The sequence below is a fragment of the Caretta caretta genome, chromosome 5, assembly GCF_965140235.1.
Source record: "Caretta caretta isolate rCarCar2 chromosome 5, rCarCar1.hap1, whole genome shotgun sequence".
NCBI classification, from domain to species: Eukaryota; Metazoa; Chordata; order Testudines; family Cheloniidae; genus Caretta; species Caretta caretta.
In genome coordinates this window covers 55,830,527-55,853,261 of record NC_134210.1, presented here as the reverse complement: position 1 = coordinate 55,853,261, position 22,735 = coordinate 55,830,527, and the positions used below count along the sequence as shown (strand labels likewise).

Below are 22,735 nucleotides of genomic sequence, written 5' to 3'. Positions count from 1 at the left end.
TGGAGTTTATTTCCCTTTTTGCAGGTGTACCTGATGTATCTTCTTTTGAAAACATAGCTATAAAGGTAGGTGTAAACATTGCACTGGTCACTTGAGTTTTTCAACAAAGCCTTACATTTTGTTACATTCAGTTATGACTTAAATTTTAATTAACTGCTTGTTATTTTTCACAAGACTTTATGGACCAAAAAAAGCAACAGATTCTGTTAACCAATAATTTATATAAAGAATACTGTATCAATAGTACTTCTTTTTAGATTAGTTAATGTTATTCCCATCTGCCAAAGGGGTCTTTTCACGCTGGGGTCTCACATAGTGATTCTCCGAGTAACTAATTCAGATCCACGGCAGCAGTTTGTTATATGCCAATCCTAAACTGACTTCAAGGCAATGAAAGCTGAACTTTTTGTTGAAAGAGTGGGGGGTAGGAACTGGGAAGACAAGAAGATTTCAGAGTCGAGATGGTAATAACTGAACGTGACTATGAAAAAGGTAGGCTGCTCTTGGAGCTAAAATAATCCCATCGTTGTGTGAAATTCCACAGCAATCCGTAGTATGAAACTGAAAAAAGTTTAGCTCAAGAAGGGGAAGGAATTGAAAGTAGAAGTATGTACCTTTTTCTTTAAGGATGTGTTGGTTTGTGTTAGGGCTAATCACTAACCTCCTGATTTACCCTCAGTTATACCCATAAAATCCCATTGGCATCATAGATGTTGATATCATCCAAACTGGAACTAGTAAATACTCTTTCTGGTTTAGGATCCAATCCTGGACCTCAGCCATAGGGATGGGCTGGACTGGAGATCTGAATCTAAATACTCTCTGCCCTAAATTCAATAGTGTACATGTATGAGGTTCTAACTTTGTACCATTTCTATCGCTAAATGTTTTCTTACTTTTATATAAAACAATCAAAAGAATCATTTGTAAGTATCTCTACTTTTACATGTTACAATGAATTTAGCAAAACTAACATTTCTTATCGCTTCACCTATCCCTAACTTATGCAAAAGGAAATAGTATATGATTATTTGCAGGGATGAGTGCCAGAGTGAAATGAGAGACATAAGGGGAAATGGCTCTTGTATTCTTTTTAAGGAAACAAAAAGGTAATTCTGTATTCGGAAAAGTACTGTCGTGATTATTTTAAGTGTATATGCTGCAGCACGGATAGGAAAGTATAATCAAGTTAAAGCATGGACTGTAATAGGCTGAGTGAAAACATATACAGTTGAAAAAAATGTGGTACCAGAACTTCTAGGAGTTAATTGTGCTGTCCTGGATAATGGTCTACTAATGTTTTGTTGGGAAACAACTGAATTAAGCATTGTCCAGTTAAGCTACAACTTATGGCGAAATCCTGACTTCACTGAACTCAATGGCAAAACTCCTATTGACTTCAACGGGGCCAAGACTTCATCCTTATTGTTTTAAATATGTCCACAGGGCTACCCATATAGCCACAGGTATTCAGCTAGTCCATTCCACTAATGTCCCATCAAACGATTCATTATCTAAAAAGAGAGAGAAAACTGGATAGTCCTAAAATACCATCTGATTCAAGGCTCCTATGTGGTAACATGCCAAAGGTAGGAAGATGCACTACTCTCTAGGAAACATGGTAAATATGTTTCTAGGTATAGAATTTAAGAAATCTATTGGTAAGGGTGGCAATTTTGCAACAGAAAAGCTTCAAAAACAGATTCCAATGAGAAACTGCTGAGCTTGAATTAATATGCAAACTAGATACCATTAACTTGGGTTTGAATAGAGACTGGGAGTGGCTGGGTCATTACACATATTGAATCTTCCCCCCCCCCCCCCCTGTTAAGTATCCTCACACCTTCTTGTCAACTGTCTAAATGGGCCATCTTGATTATCACTACAAAAGTTTTTTTTCCTCCTGCTGATAATAGCTCATCTTAATTAATTAGTCTCTTACAGTTTGCATGGCAACTTCCACCTTCTCTGTATGTGTATATATGTCTTCTCACTACATGTTCCATTCTATGCATCCGATGAAATGGGTTGTAGCCCACGAAAGCTTATGCTCTAATAAATTTGTTAGTCTAAGGTGCCACAAGTACTCCTGTTCTTTTTTCATTAAATTTGTTTGCTAAACACCTAATTTATAGTAGATAATGTAGGCTGAGATTTCTAAACCTGTCCAATTTCCACTAATTTTAATATCTGGGGGTGATATCCTGGTGCCATTGATAAACTATTGACATTATATGGGTGTTTGTGAAATATATATAAAAGGACTATACATATAGACACCACAGAAGATTTCTACCAATTTGAAAGTGCCCTTGCAGTATCTGCTGTGGTAGAAATGGTCACGAGAATATTTGGTATTGGAACACATCATAAATAATACATTGTGAAGCTTACTTAAAAGTAAGTTCCAGGACAAGGACTAATACAAACATGTAAAAGAAAGAAGATTAGAAAATATTGATGTACAGATATATAATTCTCACATGCTTAGGAATAGGAGCTTTAGGAATTGAAGTTTACTTGAGATAAGAAGATATAAAACTGGTTTAAGATCAAAGTTCAGTTGAGATAATACAAAATACATTTCTGTAGTCTTATGAATTAAACATTACATGCAACCCTTTATTTTGAGAGACTGTTGTAATTTGGGAAAATATGAAATTTAATTAACTTACTGTCCTCCTGCAGCTTGTTTTGGAGATTTAATTTACATGACTTAACAATGCACATATGCAAAAGTACTGTTCTTCTGTTGGAATCCTGAATGAGAGCTAAAGGATAAGTACCAAATTGTACAAACCTTACTCATTCAAGTTACTTCTACTGGCTTCATACAAGTAAGTGCTCACCAGTGTAAGGGTTCCACATCTGGCCTCTTAAGCCTCAATCCTGAGCTGCCCTTTACAGTGCTGGACCCCTGAATATTGAGCCCCACTGACTTCAATGCAGTAGTCCACCCAGGTGGAAGACCATGCATAATCAGGGCTAATGTCTGCTCTTTATTTGTCTGTGTATCCCTCAGAACCCTAATCATGTGTGAAGAAAATAGGAGTAAGGAAGAAGAAAGGGACAGATTGCTGCCAACGGAGCCCATCAAATGGGCAGAAGTAGGGAGCAAAAAGGAGTTGCAGCTTTGAAAGAGAGGAGCTGATTCTCCAAAGATGTGTGCATAAGCCACATCTCTAATGGTATCTTGAAATTCTTGCAGCAGCATCTTGCAGCATAAGCACACATGGTAATACTTAACAGCATCTCTCTTAGGAACGCTTACACTGGTAGTATTTTGGTACTTCCCACCCAGGCCAAAATCAAGTATGAAGAGGCAAGGTCTTTAAAAAGAGGTGAAACGATCTAATTTTTTCCTAACTTCTACAATTCAGTTCAGATTAGATTCCAACCTGTGGAGAACATTGTCTTTACTGCTTTTCATCCAAACTGGTTTGTCCTTCTCTGGTTGTCACAAACATCCTATTTTATTATTGATCTATAATGCCAGTTCTTAATATGCGATAAGAGATCTAATCTAATGTGACTGCATTTAATAAACCTTCATGGAGAACACCTACAGATGATTCAATTCAAAATCTTTAATGTTTTTATGTGCTCCTCTGCATCAAATGATTTTTCCATGCCTTAGTCACAATTTAGAGCAAGATGTTGACTTTTCCCTGTGGATGAAACTTTTAACTAAATCTGATATTTTTAGGTGCTGCCTATTGTTGTTAAAAATAACTTATTGGATTTGATTTACCACAAGAAATAAAACTAAAAGCATTTAAATCAGCTCAATTAAAAAGCTACATATCAAAGCAACATTATAGCTCTGCAAAACATACAAACAAACAAACAAAAACAACCCAAAACCCACATTGACAATAATTTAAAACAAAACACCAACATCACCATCATCATTTCTGGACCGCAGGAAACAAACAAACTAGTTTTCTTTCAAGATGGATTTCTAGATCTACTCTGGAGTGAAATGAAACTACATCACTCCACTCTTTCCCTTCAATATCCAATTCAGGCTTTGGGTTTTTCCTATAGTGTAATCCCTTCCCCAAAAACATAATTTATTTTGCCTTTAGGGAAATATCCTGCCATTGAAATGTATGCAAAACTTCCATTGCCTTCCTTGGAAATTTTGCACATGAGTTGATAGAGTATGATCCTTGGAATTCATTAAGGAGGACATTTTCAAAAGTGGCCAGAGGTTTTTGAATGTCTCATTGTTTGGCTGTCTTGACATGCCAAGGGATCTCACTTTCATAGGGTGGAGCTGAAATTGTCAAGGGATTCTAAAGGAATTATGTGACCAACTTCCACTGATTTCCATTGAAGGTTGGGTACCTACCCCTTTTAAACCTCATTGAAAATCCCATTTCAGGTGAAAGCCTGGCCCTTTATTGGAATAACTGTTGAATTGGATTTGTTAGGCATTTGCTCCTTCTCTTCTCTCCAGAAAATTTGCACTGGGGCCATAAAAGTGTCTACTAAAACAGGTAAAAGAACCACATAATTCTGTATTTAAAAAAATAATAAAAATACAAACCAGGTAACATCAATAACAATAGCTAGACTAAAGAGTCTGACTTAGCTAGGCAAATTAATAGATTTAGCTAGGGAGTATGGAGTCTGGTTTAATGCTTTATTAAATTAAATTGTCATTTAACTTGTCAGCTTGTCTTGTCAGCAAGTTAAGGAAGTATGGGCTGGATGAATGCACTATAAGGTGGGTAGAAAGCTGGCTAGATTGTCGGGCTCAACGGGTAGTGATCAATGGCTCCATGTCTAGTTGGCAGCCGGTATCAAGTGGAGTGCCCCAAGGGTCGGTCCTGGGGCCGGTTTTGTTCAATATCTTCATAAATGATCTGGAGGATGGTGTGGATTGCACTCTCAGCAAATTTGCGGATGATACTAAACTGGGAGGAGTGGTAGATACGCTGGAGGGGAGGGATAGGATACAGAAGGACCTAGACAAATTGGAGGATTGGGCCAAAAGAAATCTGATGAGGTTCAATAAGGATAAGTGCAGGGTCCTGCACTTAGGACGGAAGAACCCAATGCACAGCTACAGACTAGGGACCGAATGGCTAGGCAGCAGTTCTGCGGAAAAGGACCTAGGGGTGACAGTGGATGAGAAGCTGGATATGAGTCAGCAGTGTGCCCTTGTTGCCAAGAAGGCCAATGGCATTTTGGGATGTATAAGTAGGGGCATAGCGAGCAGATCGAGGGACGTGATCGTTCCCCTCTATTCGACATTGGTGAGGCCTCATCTGGAGTACTGTGTCCAGTTTTGGGCCCCACACTGCAAGAAGGATGTGGAGAAATTGGAGAGAGTCCAGCGAAGGGCAACAAAAATGATTAGGGGTCTGGAACACATGAGTTATGAGGAGAGGCTGAGGGAGCTGGGATTGTTTAGTCTGCAGAAGAGAAGAATGAGGGGGGATTTGATAGCTGCTTTCAACTACCTGAAAGGGGGTTCCAAAGAGGATGGCTCTAGACTGTTCTCAATGGTAGCAGATGACAGAACGAGGAGTAATGGTCTCAAGTTGCAGTGGGGGAGGTTTAGATTGGATATTAGGAAAAACTTTTTCACTAAGAGGGTGGTGTAACACTGGAATGCGTTACCTAGGGAGGTGGTAGAATCTCCTTCCTTAGAAGTTTTTAAGGTCAGGCTTGACAAAGCCCTGGCTGGGATGATTTAACTGGGAATTGGTCCTGCTTTGAGCAGGGGGTTGGACTAGATGACCTTCTGGGGTCCCTTCCAACCCTGATATTCTATGATTCTATGAACTATGTCACAAAAATGAGGGGAACTAGAAAGCCATCAAGGCAAATCTATGAAAAATTAATAGGCATTCACATTGAAAGGCATTCACATTGATAAAAATATTCTAGAATCAAACTAGTACATTTCTAATTGGCTGAATTAATTATAACTCCTATCATTAACCTCAAGAGAGCCCATAGGACCACTTTTAGCTCAGAAATTAACACAATAATGCCAATTTACTATATTTTGTCTTACAAAGTATCTTTATTCCACTAACAATTAGCATTCAGTAAATTTCTTTTCTCAGCAATGGAAATCTTATCATTAGCAGTACATTTCTGTTTGTGTCCTTAGTGTGAATATGTTAGTCAAGTCCTATATATTTCTTTACCAGTTTAAGATAATAGAGGGGGGAAATGTCCTTGCCGAGAAGAAAAAATATAAGTAGCTTATAAATAGAAAGAAGAAACCTTAAAATAAGCATGGATGCTATTCATCAGTAATAAATAAGGAGTGTCATAGAAGCCTTTCAGTGAACCCAGAACTTTCTTATAAAAAGTATGACAATAATGATAATTGGCTATTTATTCACCACTGCCAGCTATGCTAAAGCCATCACAGTTACATTCCATACAGAAAGCAAGTTTTAATTATGTGGGTATATTTCTAAGTGAAATAATTATTATAACAACAGAACATGTTTATCTAGTAATTGTCATTACTACATTATACAGATGTAACCTATTTCAGCCAGGAAATTGTAAGGCTTGTAGTCTCTACAGTTCATGCTTCCCATGAAATAAATAGTGTGATATAAATAATAACTGCTACCTAAAACTGAACCTTCTTTTAAGCCTGATTATCAGATGGATGAATCAGGGCCCTACATCAAAGCTAATGCTAGGCAATATCTCTGCCGTTCATAGCAACAAAAAGCATCACATAAATTGTAATTAGCATATAATCCAGGTCAGAAGTACTTCTGCCTTTTGCTGGCAGGTATATCACACGGTAACATGCAGAGTAAGAAATACAGAATTAGGGACTATGAAATCAAAACACATGCCAGGTAGGGGTTGATTTTCAGAGATGCTGAGCAGTACCTCAACTCCAGATGAAGTCACTGGGAGTTGCATGTATCCATCTTCTTTAAAAACCAAGTCCATAATATTTTCTCATGGAAGAAATAGAATAAAAATAAAATACTCTATTGATTGCGAGTACCAAAACATTTTCTTTAGTTTTGTCTCTCACCTAGGATGCTCATTAGTTTAACACTGGCACGTCTAAAATTTATTATCCAAACCTCAGTGCTTGGATGATACTATGTCTTATCACCATTTACAGCTTGTCTACACTTGAAACGCTACAGCAGCACAGTTGCTTCAATTTTTGTAGACACTTCCTACCCTGCTGGGAGTGCTTCTTCCTTCATGGTAGGTCATCCACTTCCCTGAGAGGCAGTAGCTAGGTTGATGCAAGAATACTTCTGTCAAGCTAGCACTGTCTACACTGGGGACTTAAGTCACTTTAAGTATGCCACTACGAGGATTTTTCACACCCCTGAGTGGTGTAGTTAAACTGACCTAATTTTCTAGTGTAGACCTTGCCACAGGATGAAGGGATAGTGGGAGAGAGTGAAATTAAAAAAAAAAGTGAGCAATGAGAAGATAAATTGAAAAGTATCAAGTCACATAAAAGCAGTGCCACATAAAAGACCAAACACAGAATGTACTTTCTCCCTTTAAATAACCACATTTCCAACCTACCCAAAATATACTGATGTATGACACACTGAAAATGTGTTAGAAGAGCAGTAGAAAATGTATGGAACTATGTTGTTTGACTTTGCATTTGCCAGTGACCATTGTGGCCTAATTCCTCATCTTGCAATAAACTCCACATGAGCTCCTTGTAGAATTGGGATGACAGGGAGTATTGTAATAAAATTAGATCTTTACCATTGTATGACTCAGTGGGAGACTGTTTTACTTGGAATTAAATAAGTGTATGTAACAATATCTGCTAGACCCAGAGGATTTTTTCCCAATGTATTTCTATCACCTATTTTTATTCTTCAAGAACGTCAATAAAAATAAAACTATAACTAAAACTTCGTACAGAGTCTTCAATTCTTGCTTTCTCTCTGACAAACCATGTTCATTATAAATTTACTTTTTTATAGGATTTGTTTATTTTCCATGTTCAATAACTGCTAAGAAAAGAAAAAAGATGACTTTCCTTGACAACTTTGTTCTTTTCCTCTTCTGAACATTGAGTTCTATTCTCCACATTGTTTTTGTTTTTTTTCCTTGTTTTCATCAGTGTCACTGACTATTTTTAATGATCTCAACACAATTCTGGGAAGGGGGTCTGTTAAGATTAAACTCAATAAGTTTATGGAGGAGATGGTATGATGGGATAACATGGTTTTGGTAATTAAATATTCATGGTAAATAGGCCCAATGGCCTGTGATGGGCTATTAGATGGGGTGAGATCCGAGTTACCCAGGAAAGAATTTTTTGTAGTATCTGGCTGATGAATCTTGCCCATATGCTCAGGGTTTAGCTGATCGCCATATTTGGGGTCGGGAAGGAATTTTCCTCCAGGGCAGATTGGAAGAGGGCCTGGAGGTTTTTCGCCTTCCTCTGTTGCATGGGGCATGGGTCACTTGCTGGAGGATTCTTTGCTCCTTGAAGTCTTTAAACTACGATTTGAGGACTTCAATAGCACAGATATAGGTGTGAGGTTTTTTTTGTAGGAGTGGTGGATGAAATTCTGTGGCCTGCGTTGTGCAGGAGGTCAGACTAGACTATCATAATGGTCCCTTCTGACCTAAATATCTATGAATCTATGAATTCACAAGCACTCTAAATGGTGGGACAAGTGCAAAGCACAAATTGTTGTCGGTCTTTGAACCGCTATTATTTTCTTATCTCTCTCTCTCTAAACAGCAGAGTAGTATTTTTGTCTTGTTAAACAAATATCTTGAACCTGGATGCCTCATGTCACTAAACTGTTCAAGGTTCCTGTAGAAGAACTTTCGGACCTTCGCAGTGTCCCTTCAGCAGCGTATCTAATGTCTTCTGCATCTCCTTTAGGAAGCTCTTCTCCTCCATCATTTTATAGCCCAGAACAATTTTTTCTACTGTTTTCCCCCTTCCCCCTTGTTCTGCATCACCACAACATGGACCTGTGCCTTCATGGAGCCTGTGATGTTGCACTCCATAACATCTTATGAAAATATGCTTTCAGTGTGAATATAATGTGCTTTATGCAAAAGGTCTCTTGTAAGGTACCATTACAAAGGTTATAATCTAATGAGTGTGTTCATCCTATTTGTTTCCATGTATTATTTCTATGTCTGGAGTTCGGAAAATAAGATATAAACTTGTATTACTGATGTAAATACATTAAGTGGAAGGGTGCTTTGGAAGGGTGCTTCAGAATCAATGAACTGGTGAATGGGTTTGTTTACTTGCAAGCCTTCCTGTGTTTGTGTAAGCCAGCCCAGGAATAATGGTGGAATCCATCTTAAACCTGGTGCTTTTCCATTTAAAAGGAGGGGTGAAGATCCAGAGAGACAAAAGATTCCCGCCTTGTGCCAAAGCTATAAAAGGGGGTTGGAGAGAACAAAGGAGGTTGACATTCATGAGAAATCCCCTAGTTACCACCTGAGCTGGAACTAACAAGGACTTTTACAAGGGTAAAGGATTGGGCCCAGATCTAGAAAGGAGTCTAGTCTGTGAAAGAAGCTTATTGGAACATCTCTGACGGTGAGACTTGCCTGCAAACAGTTTCTTAATGTATTAGGTTTAGACTTGCGTGTTTTGTTTTATTTTGCTTGGTGACTTACTTTGTTCTGTATGTTATTACTTGAAACCACTTAAATCCTACTTTTTATACTTTTGTTTATTAGTAAACCCAGAGTAAGTGATTAATACCTGGGGGACTAAACAGCTGTGCATATTTCTCGATCAGTGTTATAGAGGGCAGACAATTTATGAGTTTACACTGTGTAAGCTTGATATAGAGTAAAACAGACCCATTTGGGGTTTGGATCCCATTGGGAGCTGGATGTCTGGGTGTTGGAAATAGGTGACCTGCTGAGCAGTTTTTGGTTAAAGTCTGCAGCTTTGGGGGCATGGACCAGACCTGCATCTGTGTTTCAGCAGCCTAGCGTGTCTGGCTCCACAAGGCAGGGTTCTGGAATCCCAAACTGTCAGGGAAAACAGGCTCAGAGGCAATCTTAGCACATCAGGTGACAGTCCTAAGGGGGTCTCTGTGGCCAAACCCGTCACAGCACCATCTGGTCCAAAGCTACTATTAGACCCTTTTACTAATATTGCAGTTCTACAGTTACATTATAGGTTCAGTGCTGTTGTACCGCTTTCAATCATATGGTTCTGTTTGGAAATCTATTGTATTTCTCTAATTACTACAGTGTGTGAGACAATTGTTATTGCAAGATGGAACACTAAATTATTTCAGAACCTTAGATTTACAAAAAGTAATAAAAAATGAAAGGCATTTTAAGTAATTACTAACATGCTGATGTAATAATTTCATATTATAACAGATTATATTCTATTGTAGTTAATTGGCTTTCACAGGTCAAGCTGAGACTAAGATTTTTCCTGTACTGTTAACCTGGTTTTACAAGGTTTATATTTTTTTAAGCACACTTAGATAGATAGATAGATAGATATAGAATTAACTATCTATCTATTGTGACAAAGCTCTATCCTTGTCTCTGTGGGTCCCACGTTTCCTGGCAGATTTCACTAGCCTCAGATGCTCACTGTGACCCTCTAGAGACAAGGGTCACAGTCTACTGAGCCATTTTCATCATAAGCCAGCAAGGGAGGTGAGGAGAAGCTATCCTCCCTTGCACAGTCTCTGTTGTCTCCCAGTCTCAGTGATTAATCGGAGGGGGCAAAAGGGGAGAGCCAGGGCCCACCCTCTACTCCAGGCTCCAGCCCAGGGACCTAATAGTATCAGCTATGGTAGCTGACCTTTTAGAAACATGACACATACAATTCCCTGGGCCACTTCCCCACAGCAGCCCCCACTTCCTCAAGTTCCACTTTACCCTTACCTCAGGGCCTCCGTCCTTGTGCCTGATATGGTGTGTCCTGCTCAGTCTCTCCAACAGCACAACTTCCTCCCATAGCTCCTGACATCTACACCCACCTGACTAACTGGGAGGCTTTCAACTAGTTTCAGCCAGTCCCTGATTGGCTTCAGGTGTCCCAATCAACCTAGCGTTATCCCTGCCTTCTGGAAAGTTCTTAATTGGCCTCAGGTGTCTTAACTGACCTGGAGCAGCTGCCATTTAACTTATCCTGGTACCAGGGATTTCTTTAGCCTGGAGCTAATATATCTATCTCCCACTACTTTTCTATAGCCATCTGGCCTTGCCCAATCACACTATCATCGATCTTATCGATCTTATCTATCTATCTATCTATCCACACGCTTAAATGCATGGCATAAGATTCACTAGCATTTATTCCAGATGCTAAATACACCTCTCTGCTCTAGCAAGATTTGGATGGTGTTTCTCTGATCATCCTTTCTGGACACTTCTTTTGATGGCTGCTTTAGCTGGAGACCACCATAAGATTTGTTCTGACAGTGCCTGCAAAGATGATGCACAGAATTGAGTATACACTTGGGCGGTCATGGCCAGGCCTATTTCTAGCCATCACCGGTCAGAACTGGTTGGCTGTGACTGACTCAAAAGAGTCTAGGTTGAGGGCCTCTTGCATTGTCACAGCCCCTTTCAGGTGGGTTTTCTTCTGCCTGGGGTCTTCAGCCCAGATTAATTCTGGCTTTAGTTCATGGACCCAGTAGAGAAACTGGCCCACTATATGCAGCTATCAGATTTGCTGTAGTCTGAATAGAAATGGGCCAAAACAGAACATCTGAGCCAGCTACCACTAAAGCACAGGAAATTTATAGCTGCATGTTTTTTCTGATACTGTGCATTTTCCGTCATTGTGAAAATCACTCAGGACAAGGGACGGGTGCTTGTTATAATTTCTTTCCTAATGAAAGATTATTTATTTTAAATTGTAACTAAAGCATTTTTAAAGCTGTAAAGTCCCAAAAGGACACAGTTGCTTGTAAAAGCCTTTAGAACTAATGCTGTCATTAACCATTTGTTTTTATAACATCTCCTCAGCATGTCTTCTGCAGAGATGAACTCAAGTTGTTCAGTACCAAAGCATAAACCTGTATCCAAACTCTGCTCAGTGGCAGAAGTAATAGGCTCTTATCCTCTAGATGGACTTGCCACTAGAGGGGAACCATAGACTTTGTATGATGTAGTTCTAGGTTTTAGAGGTCCACAGAAGTTCAAATCTCTCTGCAACACCCTGAACTTGAGCTAAAGAATTAAATCCATTAGTTGGTCAAATCAGTAAGCATTTATCCTCTGTGTGAGCGAGATACTAGATTGGGTTGCAATTTAGCTACCATGTTACATTTTCATATAGGAAACAGGAACTGTTTCACTGATGCCTAATGTACCAAATGCAGTGATCAAACTTAGACCTGTAGTGTAGTTTCATGTACTTTATTCAGCTATACTGAAGTGTCAGTGTTCCACATCACTTAAATACCAACCACTGTGGTCTGCTGTATCACAGTGCATTATTCACATGGATTGATCTAGCATTACTCATCAAAATATTTCTGCTTTTATTGATTATTTTACAATTATTTATAAGAGAAAGTTTAAAACATAATTAATCAAAGAAAGTTCTGCCATGATGATTTTGAGACAATACCTGTAAAAAACCCTATGAATTCTCTGGAAGATCAAACAATCCTCAGCACTCTTTAAGTCATTAGAATAGGGAAATTTATATATGAGGAACAACATGCTGACAACTTAATTTTGCTAAGAATCTGTGAAGTTTAATAGTTGTGGGTTAAAGCTCATGCTCAAATAAATTGGTTAGTCTCTAAGGTGCCACAAGTACTCCTTTTCTTTTTGCGAATACAGACTAACACGGCTGTTCCTCTGAAACCTGTCAGTATGAATAATCATTCAATCTTTAGGTTATCCAACTGGAGATGAGAAAACTTCAAGTTGCTTCATTTGCAACCCACTTGAGCAATACTTGTTCAAAACTTTATCTTGAACTTAGATGCTCCTGGATTTGTTTTGTACATAGCAGAAAAAGGACCACTTTCTAGCCCAAGCAACCATTCCTATCCCTAACTACATATTTGTCAGTTCTTTTTCTGGTATCCTCCTAGCATAAAGACCTGTGATAAAACTCATTGCTGAATAATATGTTGACATAATGCTTGTAAATTATCAATCATTTATCATTCTACTGCTGCATCTCACCTTTAGCATTTAAAGATGAAATGTGGGCCAACATAATAATATGATACTGTCTATATACTTCCTCTGAAGTCTGACATGTTTACAGTGGCTCTGTCCATGCATCAGTACTAGTTGTCTGGCAATATTGTTAATAATAACTTACCCTTTGAGACTTGAATGTACAAAACAACTTGAAAAAGGTTAATGAAACTTCCTTTGGGTGAAGTCTAGGTTAACATAAAGTCCAGCATTACTCACTGTTGGTTTTTTTTTTTTGTCATTTAATATTGTCCATAATAGATCAACACAAAATATTATTAATTGTAAAACATTAATTAGCTGCTGAGAAATTGTGTTTCTGGTATGGTGAAAACAAGCTGAACTGCACTAGTGGAGAAGCAGCATTTTCATTCTTTTAAACCCAGGAAAAGCCTCATTTTGCTGGGATGGGTTTACACAGATGCACTCATATGGAACAATGATTATAGTCAAAGCCTAGACCACGTACAATACAAACAGAGAGACCATTATATAGACAATATGTAAACTATTTCAAGGTCATGTATATTTTTAGACATGAAGACTTTATCTCCCAGTGCACTCAGTTGGTCTGAGAATAAAGACAATAAACCATTATTCATTAATCTTACTTGTCCTTGAAAAGTGACCTCTTACAGGAAGATAGCCTGTCACCATTCAGAACATTAATCCCACTTAAATGAATCAGGTAAATCTCAAATGCAGAAAGAGCCCTTGCCTCCACTCTCAACTTTCTGATATTTTTTTTCTAGAGTTAGTGATCACTGGATCCTTTACTGGATTTACTGGATTCAGCTCTCATTTCTCTCGGGACAATTAGGTTTAATAAGAATTGAAGTTCTTAAGGGAAAAAATAGCATGCTCCATAATTACCTGCTGCCACCTGGCCTCAATGACCATCACAACTGGTCTGGCACATCTTCTTTGTTTTGCAACTCAGTGCAGTCCAGTGGTTTCCAAGAGCCCTCTTTGTCAGTGAATCTGAAATTCTGATTCACAGAAGCATGTAGCTCTGTCTCTTCCTCCTCCTCCTTCTTCTGCTTTTTTGCAGTGTGGGGATAATTGCTTGCCTCTGTTGATAATGTTAGTGTTGTGTAACAAACATAATCTATTTTCTCCAGATACACAGGGAGTTATAGCAAATGGTTTTACTATGGCTTTTTGGCACCAGTTAAGTTTACCCTCTGCCTTCTACTTCTCTCTGAAGTACGGCTACATTGTTTGCTATATTTTAGATGCTACTTTGATGTTGCTGGATGTCATCCCCAGATAACTTATGTTAGAAATGTCAGAGAGTTAATGATTGGAACTGATCATAAGCAGTTTCTGCTTCAAGGCTGAATCAGTTGTCAAACCTGTTCTGCTGCCCAGTTTTTACCTAATATGCTGTTTGATGCACAATGGCGATCAGTTTCTAAAATACTGTTAAACAAACAGCAGATGTAGGTTGGTTGCTTAAAGTAGAAAAATAAAGACTCAACCCCACACACCTGTACTGATTTGTGCATAACATCTGTGCCAAAGTGGTAAACAAATACCATTAAAATATTTGCCTAAATTGGGTTACATATTCTTGTGGGAAATCATGTCAATTAATTTCATAAATGTGCAAAATATCACAGCACATTTCATAGGGCATATCATGCCTGTCCATGTTTCTCTCCATCACAGACACCTGCTGCATAATTTGGAATTAGAAGAATAAAATATACTGATTTTAATCATGATTCCAAAGTAATGTCTTGTGACAAAACATTGTTAAGAAATTCAAAATAAAAATAAAATGGACAGCTTTTTCACAGTATCTATTCAGTAGTTTTTCTCATCAAGTTTCAGGGAATAGAACAATAGAAATAATGGGACTGGGCTAGAAAAAGATTACTTATTTTTAAAAACTGACCTTGGGGGTCTGTCTTTTATCATTAGTTTCATAAATTTACTGAGATCTAAATTCAAAACAGTACAGTTTGCCTTATGCATTCAGAAATGGGGGAAAGGGACAGAAAACATGAAATGGAAAAAGGAAGTTTATCTAAACTAATAACTGAAACCTAAAAGTGGGACAGAATACAAAAGGATAGAATAATTTTCACACACAATTTTTTGTTTAAATTTTTTTGTAAAAAATGCAAATCAACATTTTGAATCTTTGAAAATTTTGACCACACTCTGTGAAAGGTAGAACAATGAGGAGCAGTATTTCTGTCTAATAAAATCTTGTAGTAATTTGTAGGTGACACAGAGGTCACAAGTTCCCTTGAGTTGTGAAGGCCAAGACCATAACAGGGTTCAAGAAAGAACTAGATAAATTCATGGAGGATGGGTCCATTAAAGGCTATTAGCCAGGATGGGCAGGGATGGTGTCCCTAGCCTCTGTTTGCCAGAAGCTGGGAATGAATGACAGGGAATGGATCACTTGATGATTACCTGTTCTATTCATTCCCTCTGGGGCACCTGGCATTGGCCACTGTTTGAAGACAGGTTACTGGGCTAGATGGACCTTTGGTCTGACCAAGTAGGGCCGTTCTTATGTTCTTATGAGTTAGGCTTTCTGCAACTTTATGGAGCTACCAAAAGTTAGAGATCTGCATAATTATGGAGTAAACTGGATTATTTTTACTCCAGCTTGTTAGATGTGTGCTCAGCGTACTTGGAAGCTACTTAACTTGAGCCACATTCTAGCTACTTCTGCAGATCGAGCCCTCAGTCCTTAGGCAGAAAAAAATATTTACTTCAATGGGGATTTTGTCTGAGAAAGGATTTCAGAACTGAGCTCATACAAAGTAGCAGACATGAGATGTCATTAATATTATGTACACTTATATTGCTCCACAAGGTGACTGAGCTGTAGCTTGTAGTCTATATATAAACCTAGAAGATGCATCATAGCAGAACAATCGCTTAAGTGAGTCTTTCCAATTAAAAGCTTCTAGCCACTATCACATTTGACAACAGATGACATTTGCAAATAAAATGTACTCCACATATGTAGTTGATTTTCCCTGCTTCTAGTATTATCTTAACAACCTTTATGTAGAGCCAATTAATTAGTAGTCCCACTCCAACAGAAACCTCCAGACTCTCAGCACTGTTTCTTATTAGCTGCTCTTGAAATAAGGAGAGATTGATGCTGGTACAATAAAATATTTCTGCTTTCAAGAACATACTATCATAAATGATGAGCTGAATATGCGTCCTGCAGATAATGCAGTTACATGGTGGAAGGTTCCAGAATTACTACACAGCCTGATACGCACTGAAGACAATTTTGAATAGTAAGTGTGTGTGTGTGTGTGTGTGTGTGTGTGTGTATATATATATATATATATATAATATACTATGCCATATATATATATATGATTGATGGATTCATGGCTTTCTTTTTTACTGTAAAGCAGTTAAAACATTTTGATCAGGATATTCAATCATTTCAATGATCCTCTAGAAACTGTCATGGTCAGCAGAATCAAAGAAAGGTTTACAATTAATGAAGCAGAACTATGCTATGATGTGGAACCTGACGAGTTCTTTCAGTAACTATTATAGGGAAAAGATTTGATGTACAACTGATTAGTCTGGCATGCAATCTGCTTGCTCCTGGTGATGTTTTGAGCAATGTGACAGAATATTTGCAAAGTTCCTGCCAGTGGAGCACAGTAGAGCAAAGCCCCTATGATTGTTATATTCTTTTTTAGTTCTTTACAAATTTCCAAGGAACTAACCTTCACAGCTTTACCAGTCATATGCTATACTTTCATAGCTCTCTACACTATTTATATCATGTACAGCACTTAAAAGATTAATGGTTTCTGCTATGCAAATGTCTATAAAAATGGTATCATAATGTTCCACATTTATTATTTCACTGATTAGGTATCAAAGTTGCACAGTGTCAAGTTAAAAATGTTGTTTTTTCTAATCGTTATCCCTGCAAACTTAATGTGGGCTTTGAACCACAGGCTGGGTTCCTTCTTTCTCATACATCACCAATAATAATGATTCTGCAACCCTTTTGAACTGTCAGGAGATTGCCCAAGTGTAACTGAGGGCATAATTTGAAGATGATGGAAGTTGTACAGGTTGAAATAAAGGCCTAATTTGGCCTACCACATCTATGTTATTAGTGAGCTGATGTCATACCCTGTGGGTCTCAAACCCATCGTCATGGAGATTCTTATACTCCACTCCTGCACCCCGAAGTTCATAGGCAGCAGCTGGGACTGTGGTCCATGAAGCCCAACTGAGGTACAAGCCCTACCCCTAAGCTCTGATTGGGAAAGCTCCAAGGATCTTGATTGGGCCACAGATCCTATTTAAACTAGAGGAGGAAACAGGAAACTATCTTTATAATGAGGTTTCACTCTGCCATGGACTGCTGCTCTGGTGTTTACCTGTTCCTGACTTCTGATCCTGATATTTTGACTTGGCCTGGTTCTTAGTAACTGACTCTTTGTCCCTGTGGTCTGGTTTGTCTCTCAGTTGTGATCGCCTGGAGTTCCAACTTGGCTTGATTCTGGTTGGCTCCTGACAGTAATCTCTAGACCAGGCTCACAGCCGATAAGAAAATGTGAACAGTATTGAGATTTGATGGAACATGTTCGCGTTTTTTGCAGACTTTTTCCTTGTTTTTAACTAGCTCTAATTATTGGTCAGAGGTGAAATGGAAAGATCCCAACAGGATTTTCAGAATTTAAGTTGAATTTTCAGGACAGGTAGGTAGGAAACCTGGGCATATTTTCTGATGGTGTAACTCCAGGGGAGATGATGGGATTATGCTACCAGAAAATGTAGGCCTTCATCTTGTTACATCTAAATGGAGGAAATCTGATATAAAGTCAGTAAGAAAAAATAAACACAGAATCCCACAATGTCATTTTTACAATAGAACTGAACTTTACATTTGTGTTGGTGGGAACATAGCATGGTTATTGTTAGGAAACTTTTGCAAAGCAAATTAAGGGGTCCCTTTAAAACTGATATCTTTCTATTGTCTGTACAGGTTTGGTTCACTCACTAACTGGTGCACTGTTAATGGACACATGGTCCACTATGACATCATTAACTTAGCACTTGCATTAAGATGTAGAAACAAAGATGCTGACTCCATGGGTGCTCCAGGGCTAGAGCACCCATAGGGAAAAATGGTGGGTGCTTAGCATCCACCGGCAGCCCCCTATTAATGACTGCTGGCAGCCCTGCCAATCAGCACCTCCCCCTCCTCATCCCCTCCACCCCACAGCACCTCGCAGCTGCCGCAATCAGCTATTCTTCAGCGTACAGGAGGCGCTTGGGGAGAGGAGCAAGGGTGGGCTGTGCTTGGGGACAGGAAAGGGTCCCCATGGGGGAAGGAGTGGAGTGGGGGCAGGACCTGGGGTAGAGCCAGAGGGAGCATCCTCCAGCTCATTCAAGAGTCAGTGCCTATGTGTAGAACCATTCCATACTACACTTCTTCTACCTCAAAAAATTAGTTTTTTTATTTAACTTGTTAAATAACTGCTGCTTTGAATTATCTACAAAACAGTCATCTTGTTTGCATTTCACCATTCATCTTGACAATTATTCAACAATGCTGTCAATTATCCAACATAAAGTTGCTATCAGTGGTGCACCAGGAGTTTTTTTTTTTACATTGGCCAAACTCAAAACATAATGTCATTTCAAAATAAGTGTTTCACAGTTTAAAAAATAAAATCTTTTGAAATGAAAAGTCAAAATAAGACATTTCAAACTAGTTGAAATGAAATGTTTTGATGGGGGGGGGGGCTAAAACTATTTTAATTTGACCTAAATTCAAGAATAATTTGAGTTCTGAAAGATATTGTTTTCAACAAAAATACTCAAAAAGAAAAGGAGTACTCGTGGCACCTTAGAGACTAACAAATTTATTTGAGCATAAGCTTTCGTAAGCTACAGCTCACTTCATCGGATCACGAAAGCTTATGCTCAAATAAATTTGTTAGTCTCTAAGGTGCCACAAGTACTCCTTTTCTTTTTGCGAATACAGACTAACATGGCTGCTACTCTGAAACAAAAATACTATTCACCAAAACATTTTCATTCATTTCCAGCTTACACTAGAGTTCACTGTCATCAACAGTAACAATATTTTGGACCGTAGTTCTTTTGTTAAAAATAGCCATAAATTATACTATTAATGTGTTGAATTAGAGGGGGAAATGGGTTCTAACTGCCATAGCCGCTGTTGTGGTATAACTGGTTCTGATATGATTTAATTTGTGTCTTTGTTCTTGCATCTAGTTGTAGGCTACATGTGAACAAGCTCTGTTTTGTTCCATTAGCTTCACATCTATCACATATTTCTGCTCTGTCCATTTTTCCCCATCCTGTGTGACACACTCACCAATGGAAGAAGAGGAACTAGTGCAACTTCTTTCCTCCTCCACTACAAGTAGAAGAGAATTAAACTAAACTGTTTAAGCACCCTTAAGGGATGCATTAGTGAGATGAGCCAAAGGATGGGACATTAGAGATTGGGACCACTTAGTTTTTGGGGCTATGAGCAGCTGCTGATCTGAGGATAATCCTGATGCTCACTGAACACAGGCACAATATACTTTATTCTAGAAAAGGTTTAGTATTAATTTTAAATAGTCCAAAGGTATTCATTGGTGCTTTACCAATAATTCAGAAAGACAGATTCCTACTACAAGGATTTTACAATAGTAATTAGATTTATTTATTTAGATTTGCTTCATATTTGGAAACACAAATGAGCTACATTTTTAATTTCATTCAGAGACTTAGAAAGCACACAAACACAAAGGCAATAGCAAAGTCTTTATTAAAATGGGTAAAACACAATATTCTGAGACTTATTGTGGAGAAATCCTTAAAAAAATCAGTTTTTCTACTAAAAACTTTACAGCTGTGTAATTCAAGACAATTAATTCTAGAAATATTTTCCTTATTGAGCATCAGACTTAAATGAACTGTGATATCACATATTTTTCTTGTTAATTTTTTGAAATAATTTGGTCTGTTACAAGAATCTGCTGTCCCGTGCAATACTTCCATCCCACTCTGTCTGGTCTATGTGAGACATCCCTTCCATGTACAGAGTCCCACTGAATTCAATGTGGCTCTGGATGAGTAAGTGCAAGGGTCAGCCCATATTGGTCAGATTGCAAGATCGGACTATAATGTGAATGTACATTACTGTAAATACATTTTACTTCAACTGATTTTTGCCTCTTTTATGCTCACTTTTGCAATTAACCTAATAAAACAGTTATTATGAGGAATGCTCACTAAAAGAGAAAATGTTAAGCAACTATTGCAGAAAGTTTCTACAAGTGAATTTTGAATTTATAAACACAAGTATTTGCACCACAAATTCAATTTTAAGATTTATTGTCACCAATCTTGAAAGAGTATATAACCCACGTTTTTAAACAAAAACAGCTACAGGCTAAATTATTCATGGAAATGACTTGGTCAATAATATTGAATAAAGGATGTGCTTAAAGGCCAGCAGGATTGCCAGCCCCATTCATTCAGCTCTACCCCACAAAGTCTGTTGGACTTAAGAGGAAGAAAGCCCAGCAATTTGGAATTGTCTGAGAAGGAGAGCTGATAATCTGCTCATATGTGGGGGAAGAAGCTTGGCTCTGGCTAGGAACTGTCTGAAGTCTATAGACTACTAGAGGCCCTTGGTTGGAGGGCATACCTGGCCTGGATTGTCCAATTTATTTGAGCCCAGGAGCCAGCAATTAGTCAGTAAGACAGGCTGCTGCTGTTGGACCTGCCTGCAAGGAAGGTGGCTAAAGGCTAAGTTCAGCTGGATTGAAGATTCTTTGGGTTTGGTTCTGGTTTTGAACTTGGATTAAGGAGCTGTGTTACCGCAGACCAGAGGAGTGCTGTGGAAGAGAGTGAGATGGCAAGATTGTAATGCCAGGTTTAGCCAAGATGGGGAGTCCATAACAGAATACTGTAATGTTGCCTACAGTAACTCAGGAGTGTGAGTACCAACCTCAGTGCCGACTTTTGGGAACCAGGGCACAAAACCCAAATTTGTTGTGAGTTCCATAGTTACACTTCATGGTTGGTTGGTGAATTTAACTTCCTCAGGAACTATAATAACATTAACATGGAGTCACAGATTGGAGTAGCCCAAAGTAACCATCTATCTCACCACCCAGGTGAGCATACCTTTGTGATCAATGTTTCCTTACATCAAGAATCAAAGCAATATTTAAGTTACTTCCAGTCCCAAGGACCAGCCACTTACCCCAGGTCAGTTGCACATTACATCTCACACCAAAGACAATGCTTGTAGCCAATCCTATAATACACTATATAAAGATTTATTAAATAGAAATAGAAAACCAGAGTTATTGGCAAGATTAAAGCGTGTAAACATAGATATGTGTGTGTAACTTATTTGTATATTTCAATTATAATTAAACCTTCTATGACCAGCAAGCTTGATATGTCCTTTAGGGCTAACCCAGCCTAAGCAGCTATGAATCTCTCACTTATGCCTAGAAACCCTTTCCTCCCACCCAAGTTGATGCAGCATAGAGACAGCAAATTCCTTTTGTTTCATATTTTTATCCCCCTCCTGCCATGTGATCTGAGTTGCAAAATCAGCTGATGGGAGTGACTCATATTCACAGAGGGGAGAGCAGGACAAAGAAAGTCTTTTATCCTCTTGATGATATATAGGGAAATTCCAGTTGCCATTTCCCACAATAATCCATCTGGCATTGATGGACCTTTCCTATTGGGAAGGGTGTAACATCTTCTGTGGAAGATCAGACCTTCACGTGAATTAATTTCTCTCTCCTGTCTGTGGATTTACAGTCAGGCTCCCAGTACAGCTGCTGAAATATTACCTTGCAATGTGGGAAACAAATGTATTAAGCAAGATTAATGCATGCAGCAACTCTCAAACACTTGAAGTCTAAACATTGAGCACATTCTTCTTATTTTAATTCCTGTTTTAATAATACTAACACACAGGTAAGCAGACTGATTCTGGATGTATGTTTGTCCGTGATCAATTGAGTGAACCTTGGCATGAGCTTCACCTGGTCTGTCAGTGTCTCAAATATACTTGAGAAGTTCCATCTTGAATTATAGAGAAAGGGACTATAATCAGAACAACAAACAATCTAAGAGGTTGATGTTGGTGTTAATGTGTATATGGTTTTATGGTTTTGTTTCTAGGTGGTCTCTAAACTAGAAGTCATCTATTTTCCACTTCTATTTTGACTATGACTGAAAATGTATGTGAACTATTCTCATAATATTCCAGCCCAAGCAATGTGTTTGTAATCTCGTGAGAACAACTTTGAGGAACTGTGCTATTTTGGAGGTTAAAATTTCATGAAACCAGTTAATCTCAATATTATGGAATCTTGAAACCAAAGCCCTGATTCCAAACTCTAAATGTATGTTTTCTGTCTCATTACTACTATTTATATCTACTTAGACAATAAAATTACATCTTAATTCTGATCTTGTTTATAATTGTGACAATATGGCAATAGCCTGCAATGTCTTATGGAAAATTTACTTAATTAAACTTAAGTATTTTAGGAGTTCATTGTATTGC

The 22,735-nt window shown here is 38.3% G+C and overlaps 1 long non-coding RNA gene across 1 annotated transcript in view; it reads right to left on the bottom strand.

The window, feature by feature from the left end:
* The window catches only part of LOC125637218 (uncharacterized), a 32,653-nt gene extending 18,221 nt beyond the window's left edge, over positions 1-14,432 (bottom strand). Inside the window, exon 1 of the long non-coding RNA XR_007356865.2 lies at positions 14,032-14,432. This is a non-coding gene — a long non-coding RNA (uncharacterized LOC125637218). The remainder of the gene's footprint in view (positions 1-14,031) is intronic.
* Between the last annotated feature and the right edge of the window lie 8,303 nt (positions 14,433-22,735).